The sequence below is a fragment of the Lissotriton helveticus genome, assembly GCF_964261635.1.
Source record: "Lissotriton helveticus chromosome 1_1 unlocalized genomic scaffold, aLisHel1.1 SUPER_1_unloc_33, whole genome shotgun sequence".
NCBI lineage: Eukaryota > Metazoa > Chordata > Amphibia > Caudata > Salamandridae > Lissotriton > Lissotriton helveticus.
In genome coordinates, this window is record NW_027611674.1 from 2,112,112 (window position 1) to 2,133,142 (window position 21,031).

The window sequence follows — 21,031 nt, forward strand, 5'->3', positions numbered from 1 at the left end:
AGGCTCCACGTGCCACCTTCATTCAGGTCGCTTTCTACACAGATGTAAAATGGGGTACATTTATATCATGATGTTAATATGCTCCGGGATTTTGTTGTTACCATATGACCACAAAGCTGTCCCTTCCTTGCCACAGACCGTAAAGTTATTCTACATCATGAACGTAGACTCACAAAAATAGCAGCAGACGTGACATCACACACCCTTTGTCCCCATGATGACATCAAAGGAAAGTGACATGAAGTATTCTATGGCCGATTCACACACAGAGCCACGCTTCTTACCACAGACAGCAGAGCGATACCTCTTACCGCAGACACCAGAACTATGCCTTTTACTTCAGACAGCAGAGCTATCTGGTGCCTGGCACAGTCGGGTGATTGTGAACAGAGAGATTCTGAAGGGTCTCTTGCAGCCCCCATAGTTCCGGAGCGGAGTGAAGGCCGCAAGGCGCTTTGTTTCTGCACTCACTACTCAGCGTCCGACCTCGCGCTGCGGCGGGCCTCAGCTCGGGCCGGCCGCTGCTGACATTCAAGCCAAGATCATGTGAAACCCACACACCTTCCAGGTTCATGGCGTTGACGCAGTCAGTCAGACTAGTCAGTGACACTGACACTGCAGAATCAGAATCGACTCTACATTCAGAGAATGAAGAAGTAATATTAAACGCACCTGGCGTAACCCACCACGCGCCAAAATCCTGCCAGGGGCCGCCAGTGCCAGTGTTACTAATAAAACTACACAAGACACAAACGATAGAGAACTGTGGAGTTTTAGAGAATGTTTATATCATTTAAGCTTCACCAAGTGAAGGGTCTTGATTTGTTTTGTTTGTATTGAAATCGTTGTTTCTACCACACTTCTGAACTACAAAAGATGTGCCTCATTTGTCCTTTCCTAATTGCAGACAGATTTTGAAATATGAGTAGAGTTAATTTACGAGTATTTAGATTTTCTGTGCACCTGGGAAATAAATACACGTTCAGCAGCCTTTCCATTCACCCAGTGAGACTGCCACACAGTTCACTTCACAAAATCCTCTCACTTTGCAGCCAGAGAAAGAAAACGAAACACTAGTCTCCCTGTTAAAAGAGTAAGCAGCAGTTTGCCAGAAGACAACGCCTGACATTTGACTCCTGTCTTCGAAGGCACCGCAAAGATGGCAAGATAACATCAAAATGTAAAGGCCTCTTCATTGCTCATTGCCTTCTGAACTCCAGCACGAATATTGTATGATTGGTATGGTATCCGATCTGATCCTCGTCGTCGTGGCGGCCCCTGGGGTTTGGCGGCCCTGTGCTGGTGCACACTTTGCACATGCCTAAGGCCGGACCTGCCGGACTTTACCCGAAGGCGTCAGAGCGCTTCACATTAGGAACAGAAATGAAACATAATGAGAAACATTACAAAAGAACAGGTTGCAAAAACATACGTTACTTACATAAGGTAATAGTGACAATTGTGAGCAAACGAAATACATGAGGTAGTAAAAACTATGAGCAACCAAAAATACATGAGGTAGTAAAGGTAATAGTGACAATCGTGAGCAAACAAAATACTTGAGTAAAAATTGTGAGAAACCAAAATACATGAGGTAGTAAAGGTAATAGTGACAATCGTGAGCAAACAAAATACTTGAGTAAAAATTGTGAGCAACCAAAATACATGAGGTAGTCAAAAGTGCACAAGAGGAAATGAAAGTGACAAGTGTGCAGTTATAAGAGAAAACAGAGTATAATTAGAGGTATAGTCCTGCAATAAGTGCTAGACACTCAGGCTCAGGAACAAGCGTTACATGGGCAAGGTGGCACTTGTGCAAGTATCAAAGGTAAAGACATGTGAGAGGTAGCAGCCGTGTGTTGCAAGGGCAGAGTGGTGTGTGCATGTTACAAAAGGGCACCGAACACTAGTACATGGAAAATACTGCAAAAAGGCAGACCCTCCAATCACAGGCATACACTGGGAAGGCACTTCCATGGTCATGGAAAGTAGAAATTATCAGTAGTGGGAAGTCTTCCTCACAAATAGCAAGAGGACGTGAATTACTTTTGGAGGTGTCTCTGGAGGAGGAGAACTTTGAGGTCCCTTTTGAAGGCCTGGGAGGAGGCGGTGGTCCGGAGCTTTTTTTTGTCCTCTCGCGGTTTGTAAATACAAAACATATTGCATTACAAATGCTATAGGTATCACATTTGCGAAAGTTATAACTATTGGCATTGTAAATGACGAAGCTATTAATTTAGCTATTAAAAAATAAATAAACATAAATAAAAACTTTGCCATTTACAATACCAATAGCTCAAACTTTCCTAATGCGAGACCTATTGCATTGCAAATGCTTGTTTATTCTGGGGACTATAGCCTTACATGCTTGGCTAGAACGAAGGATTCTGCTAGGATGATACTGTGTTGCTAGGTCCCGAGTAATGGCCGGTCCCGTGTCCCAAAAAGCTTGGTGGAATATACACATCGCCTTAAAGGCGATTCTTTGTCGCACTGGAAGCCAGTGCAGGCTGTGCAGACCAGGTTTGGCTGACAGCCTGCGCGGCAGCTGGAGCACGGTGCGAGCCGCACAATTTTGCACAATCTTGAGCTTGCGCAGTGTATATTCCGGAACGCCAAGATAGAGGACGTTGTTAGAATCCAAGCGGGACTGAATCAAACCCTGAATGGCTACCTGCTTTGCCTCCACCGGCAGAAGAGGAAGAACTTTCTTCAGCATCCTTAGGAGGCCGAAGCAAGTAGACGCACGTTTTGTGGCCTGAGTGTTAAAAGAAAGGGTCTTGTCTAGCCAAACCCCAAGGCTTTTTATATTGTCCTTGGGTATTGGGGGGTACCAAGACATGAGGGCCACAAGGGGTTGACAGAAGTAAGGTTAGTGGGACCCAGGAGCATCAGCTCCGTTTTGTCCCCATTCAGCTTAAGGAGAGAGGAAGTCCCTTTACCTCCTCTAAGCATTTTGCCAGACCACCTGGGAATGGCAAGCCCTGCTCCTGCGCCAAGGAGACCACTAGCTGAGTGTCGTCCCCATAGGAGATGATCTTGATGCCAAACAGACGAACAACCTCAGCCAGTGGTCTCATGTAGATGTTAAAAAGCGCAGGGCTTAAAGAGGAACCCTGCGGGACTCCACACTTCAGTGGCCTGCTTGAGGATACCGAGTCCCCATCAAAAATTTGGAAAGACCTATCACTCAGAAAGGATTTGAACCATAGCCATACTCCGCCAACTATTCCGACACTCGACAGGCGTCCCAGCAAGATGTCATGGCTGACCGTGTCGAATGCCGCGCTTAGATCAAGGAGGATCACTGCCACTGACCCTCCCTGATCCAAGATCTTTCTGGTTGCCTCAGTGACTGCCAGCAGGGCGGTCTCTGTCCCATGTCTGGGTCTAAAGCCCGTCTGGGTAGCATCTAAAAGTTGGTTGTTCTCGAGGAAATGCACCAGATGGACGTTGATGTGCCTCTCGAGAACTTTGCTTACCCAAGGGAGCAGAGAGATAGGACGATAACTACTGAAGTCACCGGGTTCCAGATTAGCTTTTTTTAGCAGAGCACGCACCATTGCCCGCTTCCAGGCAGGCGGCACGATACAGGAAGTAATGGAGGCATTTAGAAGGTTCAAGATGGTCGGCAAAATAACCTGAGGTGCCAGCATCATGATTTCTGGGGGTGCTGGATCACACGGAGATCCGGATTTTACTTTGCTGGCTATGGAAGCTAAAGATTCAGGGTCTAGTGGCGGAAAGTGATCTAGCGTAATAAGAGATTGGGATGGCATATCCTCCCAGATTGTCTGGTCCTGGGCTATGGGCCGTGGTGCTATAGAGGGGAAAAAAGAATAGATTATACCTGGGTTTTGATGGCTGCGATGAAGGGGGGGGTGGCCCTAAGCCCGGTCCCGGTGCGGACGGGGAAGCGTCATTCTTTTATCCTCAGTGGAGGAGGGCGTGAAGCGTCCTACTGCTGGACCGCTACCCTATTCCTCCCACCAAGATGGCCTCCCCCCTCCTAGCCTTCTGGCGTCAGCACCTGAATCGGCTGTACCGGTCAAGGAACGTCTGCGAGGGGCCTCGGTACGACCTAATTCTCCCACCGAGGGGTCAGGGATGAGTGCTGATAAAAGTGAGCGATTAAAATATTTATAATGTTTTAAAAATATTTTCAGCAAATCAATTTATTAAATGCCCGTGGGCAACAGGGATAGCATAAAGAGCCCCCGGCTTCCGCCTCAGGGGAGAAAAAAAGCAATTCAGTTACAGGTGTGGGTTTAAGGCACACGTGGGAAGTAATGGGAAATGCCCGGATCAAGGACAGTGTTGCAGTGTTGGGGCATTTTCAAGCAGTATGAGTGTATGCACTACTGCTGCACAATTGATGTTAATGAGGAAGAATGTCCCCAGAGGGAATAACTTAGTTTTAGCCATTGATTCCATAGTTCGTTCCACCTTCCTGCGACAGGTAATGTGTCCCTTGTGTATCATTCATGCTGGTGCGGTGCTGTTAAATGGAATGGCGGATTCAGGACTACCCATCAAGATTTTGTGTGATGTAGCCTTTGATAAAACTAGAGCTGTGAGAAACAGCTGACCAGCTCCAGTATAAATCCCCACACCTTAGGTGAGCAGGATATCGATATATAGGATTACTTTGTTAGTCTGCTGGAATGATTGGGTAAAAAGATTCACTCAAAAATGTATGTATCTATCAATGGAAGGTAAGGGATGGAATGGCAGAATCAGACTAAGTTGGTTTCGCTATGAGGCCGGTTCCTGATAATCCAGCGGTGTTGAGTGACATGCCTGTATCGAATGTAGATTTTGATGCCAATGACATTAAGAATACTTTACTACAGTCTCCTGATGTTTACCGAGTGGGAGCAGTGAATGGGTTGAGCATTGTATCAAACTTAAAGCTCAGGCAGTACCTCTCATTCATAGAGTGCGCTCTGTTTTTCTGAGATTACGGAGTAAGCTTACTGAACTCTTACATGATTTATGATACCAAGTCCTCTGAATGGTTTCATCGGTTTTTATTGTCCAGAAGAGGTCTGGGGGCATGCATCTTTTAAAGTTCACCGACCACAGCCCTTTGCTTTGAACCCTTAATGGTGTCAGTAAGGCCCCTGTAAGGTTGCTAAGGCTGTTTTTAAAATTACAACTTTGGCATCAGATTAGTACACAGAGACAGACACTACAGGGCTGGCTGCTTATCTAGAAAGCCACTTTTGGGTAGTTTGGTCATGAGGATTTGGATGTTCATGAATGTTTGTGGCAGCGGTGTTAGACGCTGTCCATGATGCTGCTTGTGCTGACCCAGGAGTGGTGCCAGTTCACAAGGACTTCACAGATGGTCTCCCCTGGGACTGGTGCTTAAGTGCTGAGGGGTTTGGGTGTGCTCAAGTGGTGGCAGAGCTAACTGTGGCTCTGTATATGTTGTGAGACCCGATTCTTTTGTTCTACTTGGGAAGCTGAGACCATGCTTGTTGAATATTCACCCAATGTGAGTGGTGAGGTCCGCATTGCAGGTCTGCCTGAAGTTATGATGCTGCCGACAGCAGCGTGTCTGCTAAAAGCGATGGCGTGACTGGTGGAACTATAAAGCCAAATAAAAGAAAGTTATCTTCCAACACCACAGTCTTCGTGACTGAGACCAGTAATACTGAAGACTTTGAGACTCACAGCTGTAATTTCTCCTTTCAGAGCGTTATTGCTGCAGATGGAGTGGAGCCCAGAAGAAAGAACATTACTAAGGTACCAACAAAGTTTAATATTTTTCAATTGTATTAACTGTTTCTCTTTTGCAACATTTGGAAATGCATTTTCTAGTTTTGTGGCTTTTTGTTTCGTTTTTTCTTGTAGGCTGTTACCTTTTGTTTAAAGGGAATGATGTTGTAGTGTGTGACCTTAATGCTGCAGTTTGCATTTCATTACCATCATTTGCTTACCCTGGAGAATCTCCAGGGTGCAGTAGGTTTGCTGTTCCAGAGTTCTTTCTTCAGCTTCTGGGCAGTTGTCACTCTGTGGCGGTCTGTGGTCCTGTTTCTCTGCTCTTCTTGTAGTAGCTCCTATCAGACTATGGACTGTTCCCATGAGGCACAGGGTCAGACTGATTTGCATATGGCCATGTCTGAACTGGGGTGGCAGAGTGGGCTAAAGAACGGTGATGGATTAAACCCAGATCTGTTGACTGGGTGTGAGTGTTTGATTGGTTCAGATGCTCCGTCCATCACCACCCCCTTTTTTACTGCTTTTGGCCGCCATAAGTGTGGCAGGGTATGCTCAGATGTTGAGTCCCTTGCTCACTTTGCCACTGGATTCAAGCAAGCCTGGCTGAAGACGGCTGGAATGCCAGAAACTGGTCCTATGAAGCTTGATTCCGGTCCACGGAAGGCATGGCTTGGCAGTTCGGGCTGGACTGTTCCCATGAGGCACAGGTTCAGACTGATTTGCATATGGCCATGTCTGAATTGGGGTGGCAGAGTGGGCTAAAGAACGGTGATGGATTAAACCCAGATCTGTTGACTGGGTGTGAGTGTTTGATTGGTTCAGATGCTCCGTCCATCACCACCCCCTTTTGTACCACAAGGTCAAAATCAGCCACTGGCTTTCATCAGTAGAAGGCTAATCCCCAGGGATCAGCGTCGAAGTGCCATTTAGATGGGTGCCTTTGCTGTGGTTTGGTCCCTTGAGAAGTTTAATTCAAACCTGTATGGCTCTCACTTCCAAATTCAAACCTTCCACAGGCCTCTCCGATGGTTAATACAAATGAAAGGTGAAAATCCCAAATGGCTAAAGTAGTCCATCTCCCTACAGGGAATAGACTTTGAAGTGAAACAGAGACCTGGGACTGCCAATGCAGATGGACTTTCCGGGTTGTCCCATTTAGACGATGTTAAATGTTACGTTATGTTAAAAATACTTATAAAGCGCACGCACACCACAAGGTTTCAGGGTGCTGCGGACAAGGGAATCCTGCCGCTAAGTGATTCATTCATAAGCCTGGCGAAAGAGCCAGGCTTATGAATGAATCACATTCACATGCATTTTAGGTCAATGTGCAAGCGCATTGACCTAAAATGCGCGTGCACATTATCAAATCGCCATCTGTTCCCCAGCAGCACTCCTCCCACACCTTTGAAGTGAAGCTTAGCTTCACTTCAAAGGCCCCTGCTGCTTCACACCCTCATCACCGCTCTCCCCGCTCTGCCCCCTCCCCTGCCCGCCGTGTCGCATTTCTCCTCCCCCCTCCCCTTCTCTGTCTTCCCTCCGTCTTGTTCAAACAAATATGCTTTTGTTTCACCTTTTCCTGTAAGATTACTTTGATTAGTGGTAGTAGATTTCTTGGACTTTTTATTTCCTGCAAATTAACTGAAGTGATAAGATCTCATTGAAGCAAGTGATCGTGCTATAGCAGTCTGTCATTGCATTTCTCCTCCCCCCCTTCTCTGCCTTCCCTCCGTCTTGTTTTTTTTTACCCGCTCTGCCCCCTCCCCTGCCCACCGTGTTGCATTTCTCCTCCCCCTCCCCTTCTCTGCCTACCCTCCATCTTGTTTTTTAAACGCAGCGCTTACAAACATAGACAGCATACACAAAAGCTTTCTCAAAATACAGCATGAGAGAATTCTTCACACACACAGACACACACACGCACTCACACACAGACACACACACCCATGCACTTGCAAACAGACTCACATGCATGCACTCACATACACACACCCACATGCACACCTAGACACACACACACACACACACATGCACATACACTCACACTCACATGAATACTCCCACTCAGACACACACGCACACAACTAGCACAACTAGCGGCATCCTCCCCTGCCCGCCGTGTCGCATTTCTCCTCCCCCTCCCCTTCTCTGCCTTCCCTCCGTCTTGTTTTTTAAAAGCAGCGCTTACGAACATAGACAGCATACACAAAAGCTTTCTCAAAATACAGCATGAGAGAATTCTTCACACACACAGACACACACGCACACACTCACACACAGACACACACACGCATGCACTTGCAAACAGACTCACATGCATGCACTCCCACATGCACACTCAGACACACACACACACACATGCACACACACTCACACTCACATGAATACTCCCACTCAGACACACACACACACAACTAGAACAACTAGCGGCATCCAAGGAGTGTTATGTTTTCCCATCACAAGGAAAGCATGTGCAGCATATTTTCTGCCACATACGAGAAATATCACAAACTCTTGCGTAGGATGTATTTTTATGTAATTTTGTATGCTAAAGTACTCAGAGAATAGAAGAGTAATTAAATACTTAGTTCCCCTAGAGCTTTGACAAGGACATTCTCTGCCTTTTCCAGGAGCAGTTAAATGTGTTTCTTCTTTGCCGCTATGCACCCACACAAATGGCCAAATAGCTGCTGCCGATTCACAATTAATTTGAAAAAAAAAGTCTCCGTAAGTCAGGAGACAGGCAGGAAAGGCTACAAAAAGAAGGTAGCAAGCCTCACCTGGCAGCAGTGTATTAAGGGGAGCTATTTTTGGTTCATTAAAATGAGCGATCACGCACTAGTGGCCCGTGACCAGTTCTTTGCCTGGATAACCTTGATCCAGCTTTTGCCCATGACCAGGATTATGATGCATCAACCGTCTTGTTACTTGCCACTAACTTTACCAAGAAGTGGGCTACACTATGGTAACATCACTCTGTGCTTTATGTTATCTTGGATGTCAGAGAAACGACAGCCTTCCCCCTTTTAAACCAGCTGGCTTCATTGCCAAGCTTGTTTCCTTAGTATTGGGACAGCGGAGGTTCCTAAGTATTGAGGACTCCCCAAGGCTTTATGCAGCTCGGTTTCATGTAAGATGAGCGAGTGAGTAAATACTCCCACTCAGACACACACGCACACAACTAGCACAACTAGCGGCAGGCTGAAACACAAAGTAAATAATAAATAAAAAACAACATGTAATCTTTGACAGGGATTACACTGCCACTGACAAAGGTAAACAAAAGTTAGCTCAGGATCTGCAACACTGCATGTTCTTCTCTTCGCTCAAGTTTGACTTGCAACTGTGGGGAGGGGGCGGTGTATTCGCCAGAGCACTTCCATCTCATAATCTGGAAGCATAAATCACCCCGCCCTCCCTCTCCCCATTGTTCGGCTCCCATTTCCTGTAAAGTTCAATTCACAGTTTCTGTATTTTGTGGTCGCCTTTACATAGTGCATTACACAGTGAGTTACAGCCCTCAGTTCACGACAGGCGACACTGTTTCAAGCTGTTTTCAAGCTTTCAAGCTTTATTACAAATCACAAAAAAGATGTTAATATTTCACTTCTGTTCTTGGATTTTCGTCACAATAAAAAACACTGAATATAATCTTCACAGAAGTTATTTACAAAAGTTTAAGATATTGCCATTACAAATTAAATAAATTATTTAACAATTAATTTAACAAAAAAATAAAAGCCATTGTTATTTGTAATATTAATACATCTAAGTCACGTAAATAAAAAACATGTTGCATTACAAATGTTATAGGTGTCACATTTGCAAAAGTTATAACTATTAGCATTGTAAATGACAGAGCTATTAATTTAGCTATTTTAACAAACACATAAATAAAAAAGAATTTAATTTATAAGACCAATAGCTCAAACTTTCCTAATGCGAGACCTATTGCATTTCCAATGCTTGTTTGGGATGACCACCACCTCAGACATTCTTTGGTCCTCTGGGAGACACCCTTATTTTCAGGCAGTCTGAAACCTCCTCTGGAGGTACTCCCTGATATTATCCATCATGCTTTTATATAATTCTATGGGGAGCTCATTAGGCCCCGTCGCTTGCCCTGCTTGCAAGGTTCTTATTGTCTTATTTATTTAGTCTAATGTCAAGTCTTGGTCTAGTGCGTCTCGGTCCTCATTCGTTAGCATTGGCAGGGTCAGGTCTTTCAGGAAGTCTCTCCCATTATTTCTGTCCCCTTGTAGTCAGTGTCCTCAAGGATCACTGGTTAGAATTCATCCTATAGCACGCAAGCTGATTCAACAGGCCGCCCGTTCTCCTTAAAATAGAATTCTGCTCTATCTCTCATACGAGCTTTGAACGTCTTGTCTTTTAAATATCATGGACCAACCCTTGGGGGTAGCATGAAGTCCACAACCGGACCATCGAGTTGCACCTCCACCAGCAAATGGTCTGAGATTCCCCCTGCTATGTGTGTAGCGGCTCTAAAATCAACTTTATGGACAGTCTGGGTGAAAAGATAGTGCAGGCATGCCAGACTACCATGTGCTGCAGACAGGTGCGTCCGGTTCTGATACCCTCTTCCCCTCTAGGGGCATTTAGGAGTATCATGAATATAGTATAGGGTCAGTTCTGTCAGTCCAGTCACCCCAATGCGTGTATGCTCAGTCGTAAGTGTCTTACCCTTTCACAGGATGAGTCAGTCTTATCTGGGTCTCTTTCCTGTTTCCCGACACTTGAATGGCACGCCCGAAGACTCGAGAGAGCAGTGACCCACCAGCAGGCTTTTGTGGAGCGGTTTTGTCCTGGATATAGTACTGCATTCAGTAGGGCACCCACTCTGTCTTTTCATTGCAGTTGCCTGAAGATCATTAGTCCCAAGGTAGCATTCACACCTGACCTGTCTGTAAGTGCAGCCCCTCTGGAGGCCCGACCGTCAGCAATCGAGGCCACACTGTGGCTGGCTGGACCACAGGCGTAAGCTCAGACAGGGTGTTCGACACTGGAGTAGTGGTAGTCCCTCATGGGCCTCTGACACAGAGTAGTCAGAAATTCAGCAGCTAAAGGCCCAACACATGTGCACCAGGAAGTCAGTAGAGTCAGACTCTGTTGTGTTAGGAATTTGGCAAATGCAACCTTGAATGGGCCTGTTGGCAGCACACAATCGTCCTACTGGGCCTCAACAATCATGTTGTTGTAGAGTTTTATTTTCTGCCTTGAACTGTTGGGAGAGTCTTGGGGCGGGGGGGGGCATCCCTCAGACTAGCTGGTCCTGCTGGATGGCTTTCCAGCCCGCCCTACAGATAGCCTTGTCCTCCTGCTGGACAGTCAAACTCCCTTCCCTTTCTTACCAAACAGGCAGGCTTCTAGGCAGACTTTTAGGCTCTCCATTAAGTAATTCAGCCTGCAGGTGATGTCCCTTCAACTTAGATAGACTGTCAGGCTGACACCATCCCTGGTGTCACAGCAGGCACCTGGGTACTTTGTAGAGCACATTATTCCTTGGTAACAGAGGACTTCGAACTAGGGTATAAAAGAGGGATAGATGGTCCCACTTGTATACACAACTGGCAGGCAGGAGATGCAGTTTACTCTGTTGCACTCTCACATTGCATTTATGCTAGGCACACCGACACCCTAAACATGCACTTGATGTTAGCGCAAAGTCTGGGCACAGGTATAGAAATGGAGCATTACATGGGTGTGTCAGTAGAAAGCCCCTCCACTGACCATGATGCAAAGATCTCATCAGGCTATTGATCCTTACAACAGGGTGCATTGCCACCACCGCTCTAGCTGTTAAACCCATGACAGTTCTCTGCCTTAAATAAGGGCACACTTGGTGTGACCCTCCAGGTCACAGGACCGGTCCAAGACCTCTCATAGTCCCTTGTTAGAAGTTGCACAGTACTGGGGTGGCAGAAAAATCTCATGTAATTGTTTTGTGGTAGATTTACCCCAGTAAAGTGCAGTTACAAGTTTGACGCCATGGACTGGGGAGTTGCCACGAGGAACAGATTATTCTGCCTGTCAAACCACATGCCATTCACTATTTCATAGTGTTTTTCTGCTTCTATTTACCACTTGTTTTAAGCAAGTGGTAGATATATGCATGTGGTTGGTTGGGGGGAGATGGGTGAAGCCGGTGGGAAGAGGAAAGCATTTTCTAACAGAGGGAAGAATTGTGTGTTTCTTCCAGTTAGTAAAAAAACAGCATGAGTCTTGGCTGCTTCTGCTGCACCCAGAGTCTTGTGCGTCTTTTCAGTCTGGAAAAAATGGTGTCTTGTTTTTCTGCACCCGGTAAATCCAGGTGCAGAAAAGCCTAACAACTGATAATCAGGTGGAATAAAATGAACACATGAAAGTACGCCTTAATTTCATTGTCCTTGATTCATACTCTGGACATAGTTGAGGGATAGGTCTAGGCATAGTCCTCGCAGCACACAATAGATTTGCTTGAGGCAGAGGCCAAAAGTCAGGATACCAGATACAAGTAGGTGCAAACTCAGGGCAGGGGAAAACACCTGTTGTCTGTGGAGGGGAACTTCCCATCCTAGAAATCTACATTAAAAATTAATTAATAGTATTCTTTTTTAAATATCTGTTTGGTGCCAGTCCATATGACTTTAATTTCTGTCATTGGGATTCTATGTTGCAACTCCATAGGGTACATGTATCCTTTGTGATCTTAATGAAATGTTGAAAATTCTACAAATCCTCACTCCTACATCCAAGTACTCTCAGGCTACCATTCTACACTCTGCTCTGTCTGAAAAACAGCTCAACATTTTCAAAATTCTGCAATTCTGCATTGATTTGGCTTGTAAATTATTTTTGGGGAAATTTACATATATTAACTATTTAATTTTAATACTATAGGTGATTGCAATTACGGACGAAGAAAGCAAGATTTAGCACCAGGCAACTGAAGTCAGTGCCATAAGAAGGATTATTTTGAAAAACTGAAGGACATCCAGCATTCCAAGTTTAAACAATTTCCAAAATCTAGGTGTGGCGAGGAAAGTACTATACCTGTAATTGAAGTCTCTAATTTTGCATTTCATTAACCCAGAGCAAAGTCATATCTGTCCACACAGCATAAGACATAATGCCATAAAGACCAATCACAACATCCTCATCTGGAATATTATCAGAAAGACGAATTGCCTCAGCATGACAGAATAACGTTCATCTAAATCACGCGTGATCTAAAGCATCATGTAATTCCAGAGTGGAAGCACACACTGCATAAAAGAAAGATAAAACAAAAGGTTTCTTCTGCAAACCATAGAAGAAAAGACGCTGAAAGAAGACTCCGAACCTGACACGCTAACAACCAAAAGATTGGAAAATCACCTTTGTTCAACAACTGTTTTTAACCAGTTACACAAGTTTGAGACTATCTGCCTCGGGATATAACACCTCAACCCACTCTGCTCATTCTGGCGAAAACCTTAAAAATTCACCACTTTATTGTGTTCATGACCATCTCAGATTGTTTCCTTTTTATTGTGTACTGTTCTGTAATTCTATGTAAATCGCCTCAACATTATCTGTAATGTAAATAAATCCTCGTCTTCAGAACTACAAGCCTTAACCTTACACCAGACATAGAAAGGGTAAAAGGAACTGATGTTCTGCGACTGGTGAGCCACAATAGTACTGTGCACGTTCTTACTCCCTCAGTTACTGCCATTACGTCAGTGCAAAAAGGTACTTCTCAGTTTAATAATTAAATATCAGATTAACACCTTATCACTGCATTGCTTAGAACCTATACAAATAGATGTGAGAAAAACTTCAGTCACAAAATAAGTTGCTGCCAGAGAGGCTATTACCTAAAGACTATTGTCTGCTACAACAATTTCAACAGGTGTTACAGGGCTGCATCCAGACATATTTTGCTCAATTCAAGTGTTAAGAATATTACACCCAATTTATTTTAGAGATAAATGCTGAACATTATCTAAACAAGCCTGACTCTAAAATCGGGTTCACTCTTACCGTGGCATTTAAGCAAGAGAAAACTAAATGTAACTCTAGGAATACACCTTATAAAAACACTGGCTGTGAGAACAAATTCAGTGTTCAAACCTGCCTCAATCAAAGCAAAATAACCTAAGTTGCGGAAAAAAATTACTTGTGCCAAAAAAGATTCAGCCATAAATATCGTCTCACTGAATTTGAGAGAATGCACCCTGGGAAAAACCTCTCTCAGTGCTCAGTGTGCCAGAAAAGTTTCAGCAGTAAATATTATCTCACTGAGCATATGAGAATCCACACTGGGGAAAAACCTTATCAGTGCTCTGAATTCCAGAAAAGGTTTTGTAACAAACAAAGTCTTTCTCGACATGTATTAACCCACTCTGTGGAAAAACCTTACCAGTGCTCTGAATGCCAGAAATATTTCAGTGACAAAAGAGGACTTACTAAACATACAAGGACCCACACTGGGGAAAAACCTTATCTGTGCTCTGAATGCCAGAAAAGGTTTTATAACAAACAAAGTCTTTTTCGACATGTATTAAACCACTCTGTGGAAAAACCTTACCAGTGCTCTGAATGCCAGAAATATTTCACTGATAAAAGACAACTTACTATACATACAAGAACCCACACTGGGGAAAAACCTTATCTGTGCTCTGAATGCCAGAAAAGGTTTTGTAACAAACAAAGTCTTTTTCGACATGTATTAAACCACTCTGTGGAAAAACCTTACCAGTGCTCTGAATGCCAGAAATATTTCACTGATAAAAGACAACTTACTATACATACAAGAACCCACACTGGGGAAAAACCTTATCAGTGCACGGATTGCCAGAAAAGGTTTCGTAACAAACAAAGTCTTTTTCGACATGTATTAAACCACTCTGTGGAAAAACCTTACCAGTGCTCTGAATGCCAGAAATATTTCACTGATAAAAGACGACTTACTATACATACAAGAACCCACACTGGGGAAAAACCTTATCAGTGCACGGATTGCCAGAAATGTTTCATTGACAAAACCAGTCTCACTCGGCATAGAAGAACCCACACAGGGAAAAACCCTTATCAGTGCTCTGAATGCCCAAAAGATTACAACGTTAAATCACTTCTAGCTGCACATGTGCGATTCCACACTGGGGAAAAACCTTATCAGTGCTCTGAATGCCAGAAATGTTTCAGTGAAAAAACAAATCTCACTAAACATACAAGGACCCACACTGGGGAAAAACCTTATCAGTGCTCTGAATGCCAGAAATGTTTCAGGGAAAAAACAAAACTCACTCAGCATATAAGAACCCACACTGGGGAAAAACCTTATCAGTGCTCTGAATGCCACAAATGTTTCATTAAAAAAATCAATCTCACTCACCATATAAGAGCCCACACTGGGGAAAAACCTTATCAGTGCTCCGAATGCCAAAAATGTTTCAGTGAAAAAAGACATCTCACTCAGCATATAAGAACCCACACTGGGGAAATACCTTACCAGTGCTCTGAATGCCACAAATGTTTCAGTGAAAAAAGCAGTCTCACTAACCATATAAGAATCCACACTGGGGAAAAACCTTATGAGTGCTCTGAATGCCAGAAATGTTTCAGTGAAAGAAAGACTCTCGCTCAGCATATAAGAATCCACACTGGGGAAAAACCTTATCAGTGCTCTGAATGCCAAAAGTCTTTCAGACAAAAATCTAATCTCACTGTACATGTGAAAATCCACACTGGTGAATAAAATTATCAGTGCTCTAAATGTCAGAAAAGATTCAGAGGTAGAGATGGTTACAAGCGCCATAAGAAACCACATATCAGAATAATTTAGTGCTCCGAATGCCAGAAAAGCATCAATTTTAAACTCAATCCCACTCTACAATGAGCAGACGCACACAGGGCAAAAACATTACCAATGCTGTGAAAGCCAGAAATTCCTATTTGATAGGCACAGCCTCACTAACTATAAGTGACTCCATACTGATGAATACCTTATGAGTGCATTGAATGCCAGAAAAGCTGCAGAGAAAAGCGCTATCTCACCAGGAGAAGCTCCACACTGGAGAAAATCCTAATGCCTTAAAAGCTTGAATCTGAAAGACAGTGTTATGCTTCATGAGCGATCCCACTCGGGGGAAAAACCTTATGAGTACTCGAAATGCAAGCATAGGTTTGGTTACACATTACTTCTCACTTGACATGAGTGAACTCACACAGGGGAAAAAAGCCTTATGTGTGTTCTGAGTGTCAGATAAGGTTTAATTACGAATACAATGTCACTTCACATGAGAGAATTCACACTGGACTAAAGCCTTATACAGGAGGGGAAAGCCAGAAACGTTTTACTCAGAAAGGAGATCTCACTAAACATGACAAATGCATCCACACCAGGTGAATAGTAAGGCGTATCTTGAGTTGCAGAAAAGCTTCTAACAACCTGATTTTAGATGAGAGAGCACATATTGTAGTTGCAATAGGATTCATAAAGAAACTCTTGCAGGATAATTTAGGCTGCCCACATGCAACCTCCAAAGAAATTTCAGGCCTTGAACATTTTTAATTGCAACAAAATCCACAATTTGAGTATCTGAAAGTTACATAACTCTCAAGGTCTTTACTTTACACAGAGAAGTGTTATTGCTTGCAAAAATCAACTAATTGCCCAAAAAATCACAATATTAATATCTTAAATTTTACTCCACCCAAAATGTTTCTACACACCCTTGTTTCTTAACATATGACTGATATCTATATTTTCATGATAAGATTAAGCTTAGGTGGAGTTCCTCAATGAAGAACTCAGCGAAGTGACGAAAAAACTCTGGCGCTCTACTCGGAGTTCCACGAGCAGCGGAGTGCGTTAGGGTCATGCCCTTCTTGGTGATTTTGATCCAGGGGTGTTTGTCCCGCCCTGTAAAAATAATCGCCAAAGGCACCATGTGCAGCACAAGAGGGTGCAGTTGCTTCTACTCGAGCGGCAGCTTTGTCAATGCGAAGGAAGGTTTCTCAATGCGAGTGGTTGTGACCTGCCGCGACCACTTGCATTGAGAAATCCGACTACCAACTTTGAGAAATCTCGCCAGGAGGTTGATTTTGCTCGCCAACTAGACCTTGGCGAGCTCGAGCAAGGAAAAATCTCATCAGGTGTTGGATTTTCCTCGCTCCAGCACATGACGTTGAAGAGCATGAGCATTGAAAAAAAAAACTTGCTACGCTCCACGGAGCGGAGTTTTTAGGAACTCTGCAAGCTCCGCGGAGTTCACCACCCAGAATTAGATAATATACAACAGCAGGAACACATAACAAACCAGTTACTTGCCTTTGGTAACGCTCTTTCTGATGGATACTCCTTTACCTGCAGATTCCTTACCTTGTGAATATTCCCCACATGCCAGACTAGATCCGCAAACTTTAAAGCAGTCCTGCTACACGCAGTAGGAGACATTGTGCAGCTCAGTGTCGACGTCATTCGGCTCCAGAAGTGACAAGCGTAGACGCATAGAAGCACTTCCCATGCGCACTGTGTACAACTACAGAGGCCTATGAGTTCATTATCTCACAGGTCTGTATCACATATGCAGGCCCTGGACAGATATTAATTCACAATTTTTATCATGATTAGAATTCAGATGAGGCCTTTTCATTTCCAAAAATTGTAATTGTATTCTCATCAGCAAGTGTATATATAAAGTGTTGAGTGATGACTGCGCAGTGCTCAAGATGAAAGTGATATGATGATAAAACCGTCCGATCCACATTTTGTACACAAAAACAGGGCTGAAAATACTTTCGTACAATACAAGTTATGCAAAGGCGATTCTTAGAAGACATAATTTATATGAAATAGCCCCTGTATAGTCAATGTTTCGACCGTTCCAGTTAATTACCGTGGTCTCATCAGGACGGTAGATCGCCGCCTCTCCAATATGCTTCTCAACTATATTCAATACAACCCAGTAAGGATTCTTCTGTATCTCTAGGCAGCGTACCTGGGAGGAACTCACATTCAACAAAGCAGTTCCAGTGCCCGTTCGTCGGACCAAACAACTGCAGCAGGTGAATCCTCGGCTCGCTGTCAAACAAGTTCAAGTGTGACACTTCCTAATGAGGCCATCGTCATTGACTGTCTTGTCTGTGAGAAGCTGCACCAGCCCTCTTGTGATGGTGGGCAGGAAGACCTTCACCGCCAAGTGAAATGCTCGCAACTCCAACAGCTTGTTGTGGAGTTGGGTCTCTGCCGGTGATGAGGGTTCCCTAGTCTCTGTCTCCCATATGGCCTTCCCAACCCAGAAGTGATGTATCCGTCACCACTGTTAAGTCTGGGTGGAATAGGGAGAGAGGTCTGCCACTGGCATGATCTAATTCACTGGAGAAAATGTTGGATTCTGCCTACAATAGGGTGAGTCAGCGTCTGGAAGGACACAAAGAGGTTTTGCAGCTGCACCAGTTGTAGAGGCAGGTCACTCAGTGGCATGATGTCCTGGACGTTGCCTTTGTGTGCCATGGCCATGAAAGAACTAAGAGACCTGTGGGGTCTGCAGCAGGGTCTGGTGCTGGCAGAGTTGCAAAACCCTACTGTAGCCAAAAGGGTACGAGATTTGTGTTGAAATTGCATGGCGGAGGCAGACAGACCCATGGAATCTGTCTGGGGCCTAGTCCGCTTTCTTGCTTAAAAGGTGAGAGCCATCGAATAGCTTGTCCATTACCGATGCTCGGGTATCTTTAGAGAAGCATATAGACCTAATCCAGGCAATGCACCGAAGTTCCACACTCATGTCAATCGCCTGACCAAAGCAATTGGCTGTGTCCAAGTCACAACATAGTACAAACTTTGCTTCAACACATCTATCCTGAATAGCTTGTGTTTGCCGGCAGAGTTTAGGCCACTAGTTTCCCACAGGGCATGATTATATTTGGGAACATTGTCATTCAGACCCTCCAGGATATAGCGATGTGCAAAAATAAATCGCCAGTTTTGTATCAAGCCTGCACTTTTCATAAAAATGCTAGTGAATGCTACCTCATCCTTGCATTGAGCCAGCGCTCGCCAATGGACCAATAAAAGGCCTGCCTGCTGTTTTGCATTCATCAATTATTTGATTTTGAGGATATTAAGTGTTTACAACAGGGGTCTTCAACCTTTTCTGAAGTGAGAGCCACTTCTGATTAGAGAAAATCTTGAGGCACTTAAGGCTAATCATCTCGCACATTGTTAACAGACAGTTTGTCAAGTAGGGCCTTTTAGATTGAAGACTAACCATCTGTCTGCGCCTTCCGCGCCATGGTACTCCTATGATCTCAAGAAATGCCAAAGAAAATGTAGGCACCAACAGCAATGTTGGAGGAAGAGTTACAGCCTACTGTTCAACGCAGTTAAATCACTTTCGTCCTTTGGTTATAAAAATGTAGCAACTCCCAGCCGAAAAGCTGTGATGAACTAACCAAATTCTTTTTTCCAAAGTAAATAAAATATTCCTGAAATTTAATATAACACCAGATAATCTTTAGGAACAGATATAGTGGAGTAATCGTACGGTGAATAAACTAACTTACCATTTCCTGGTAATGAGTACATTCACCCCATTTCCTGAAGAGAAAGTCTCTAATTTTATCAACACAATGAAATTTGGAGCCCTGCAGATTCTTGCCCTCCATTTAGTTTCAGCTACCTTTTCTGCTCATCTCACTTTGTTATTACAATGGTGCTCAAGTCTGGCTTGTTTCCAGATGCTTGGAAAAAGGCATTGATTTTGCCCCTTCTAAAGACTCTTTCCCTTGATCCCTCAGATTGGTCCTTCCACTTCCTGCTAACATTTTAGAAAAGGACATGAATCAGGTAATCACCACCTTCTTTGAAAATATCCTGCTCAACATGAGTTCAGACCCTACTACTGTATAGAGTCGACCTTATCGGCAGTAACTGAAGAGATCAGATCCATTGTGGATAGAGGAGATTAATGCGGCCTTGATCCTATTGGTTCTAACAGAACTCCACCAAGCAGTCCAAGTCGGAAATGTCGTCTGGCGCCATGCTTTACAAATCTCCCTCCTAGCCAGCAAAATTAAGTAAAACACAAGTTTTTGTTGGGGCCCTATCGGGTCTGAAGCTCCCCCCAGTGCAGGAGTAAAACCAAATAGTATAAGAGTTGGGCTTACCTCCACGATGCGACCCAGGGATCTAGAGATAGTCTTACCCACATTTGTCCAAAATTCTTGTATCTTGAAACAGGACGCGAATACATGGACATCATCTAATTCTGAAGGCCGCATCTCATACAGCTGGCTTCTCCACCTCCCTTTATCTTGCATAACTTAAGGGGAGACCAATAGATTCTATAGAGTGTAAAAAAAGTGTTTTTTTCTCAGTGCAGCAGATTTAATCAGGGGGTAAAGAGTATCTAGAGATACTTTCCATAAAGTTTCCAACTCCTCGCTCGGCAAGTAGTTCTCCCGGATTCTATATGGTTGATCCATCTTTCTGTCTGTAGCTGCCAAAAGATGGTTATACCATTGCGCCACTTCTTTTTTCCTAGGAGCTAGATCCTGTAGTTCGCTTTCCATACTGCTATCCTCTATAAGTGGCCAGCTTTCCTTCTTACAGCAGGACGAGAGCTGATAAAACTTGAACCTGGACAAAGTACAGTTAGTAATATGGTTCCAGTATTCCCAGGAATGGCATTTGTCACCCAGTACAATGTCTCTCTAATATACAACTCCTGCCTCTTTTAGTGGGTAAACAAGAGAGTCCAAAAGACACTCCCCTGTACCAGGAGGATCCCAAACTGGCGCCCAATCACTATAATAGGATAGTCCTAACAATTTCGGCAGTCCGACCACAACCTAGCCGCCGAACGCAGGGTCTTTAAACACATTTTTTTAAAGAATTTATGAGAGTTGAACTTGTACATGAAACCTAACTCCTCTTCCCCTTCTAACATGGCTTTAAACATGCAGCCTATCAGCGAACTGTCCGGAGAGAGGAATAGCATTCTACAGTTCTTTAGTTGATAAGCCCAACAGTACAGCTGGAAGTCTGGTAGGGCCACCCCCCTCCCTGGAGTTTGCGCCTTAATTTCTTCCAGGATAACTGGATCGCTTTACTTGCCCCAATAAAGGAAGATATCTTGCCCTGGATTTTAAGAATATCAGATTTTCCGAATTCTAAAGGAACGTTGTTAAAAAGGTAAGCGTATTTTGGGAGGACACACATCTTGATGAGATTAACTCGCCCATACAAGGAAAGTGGGATGCTCTGCCATCTTTTTAGTAGGACATTGACCTCTTTTGAAACTCTATCTAGATTAATCTT

The 21,031-nt window shown here is 44.0% G+C and overlaps 1 long non-coding RNA gene across 3 annotated transcripts in view; it reads left to right on the forward strand.

The window, feature by feature from the left end:
• LOC144805920 (uncharacterized) overlaps positions 1-21,031 on the forward strand; it is a 223,565-nt gene that overhangs the window by 180,724 nt on the left and 21,810 nt on the right. For 2 of the 3 annotated variants that reach the window (XR_013605630.1, XR_013605629.1), the window contains 2 exons: positions 5,701-5,751; positions 12,625-13,325. This is a non-coding gene — a long non-coding RNA (uncharacterized LOC144805920). Of the gene's footprint in view, positions 1-5,700; positions 5,752-12,624; positions 13,326-21,031 lie in introns of those variants that run through there. The other variant, XR_013605628.1, reaches the window with a different exon arrangement.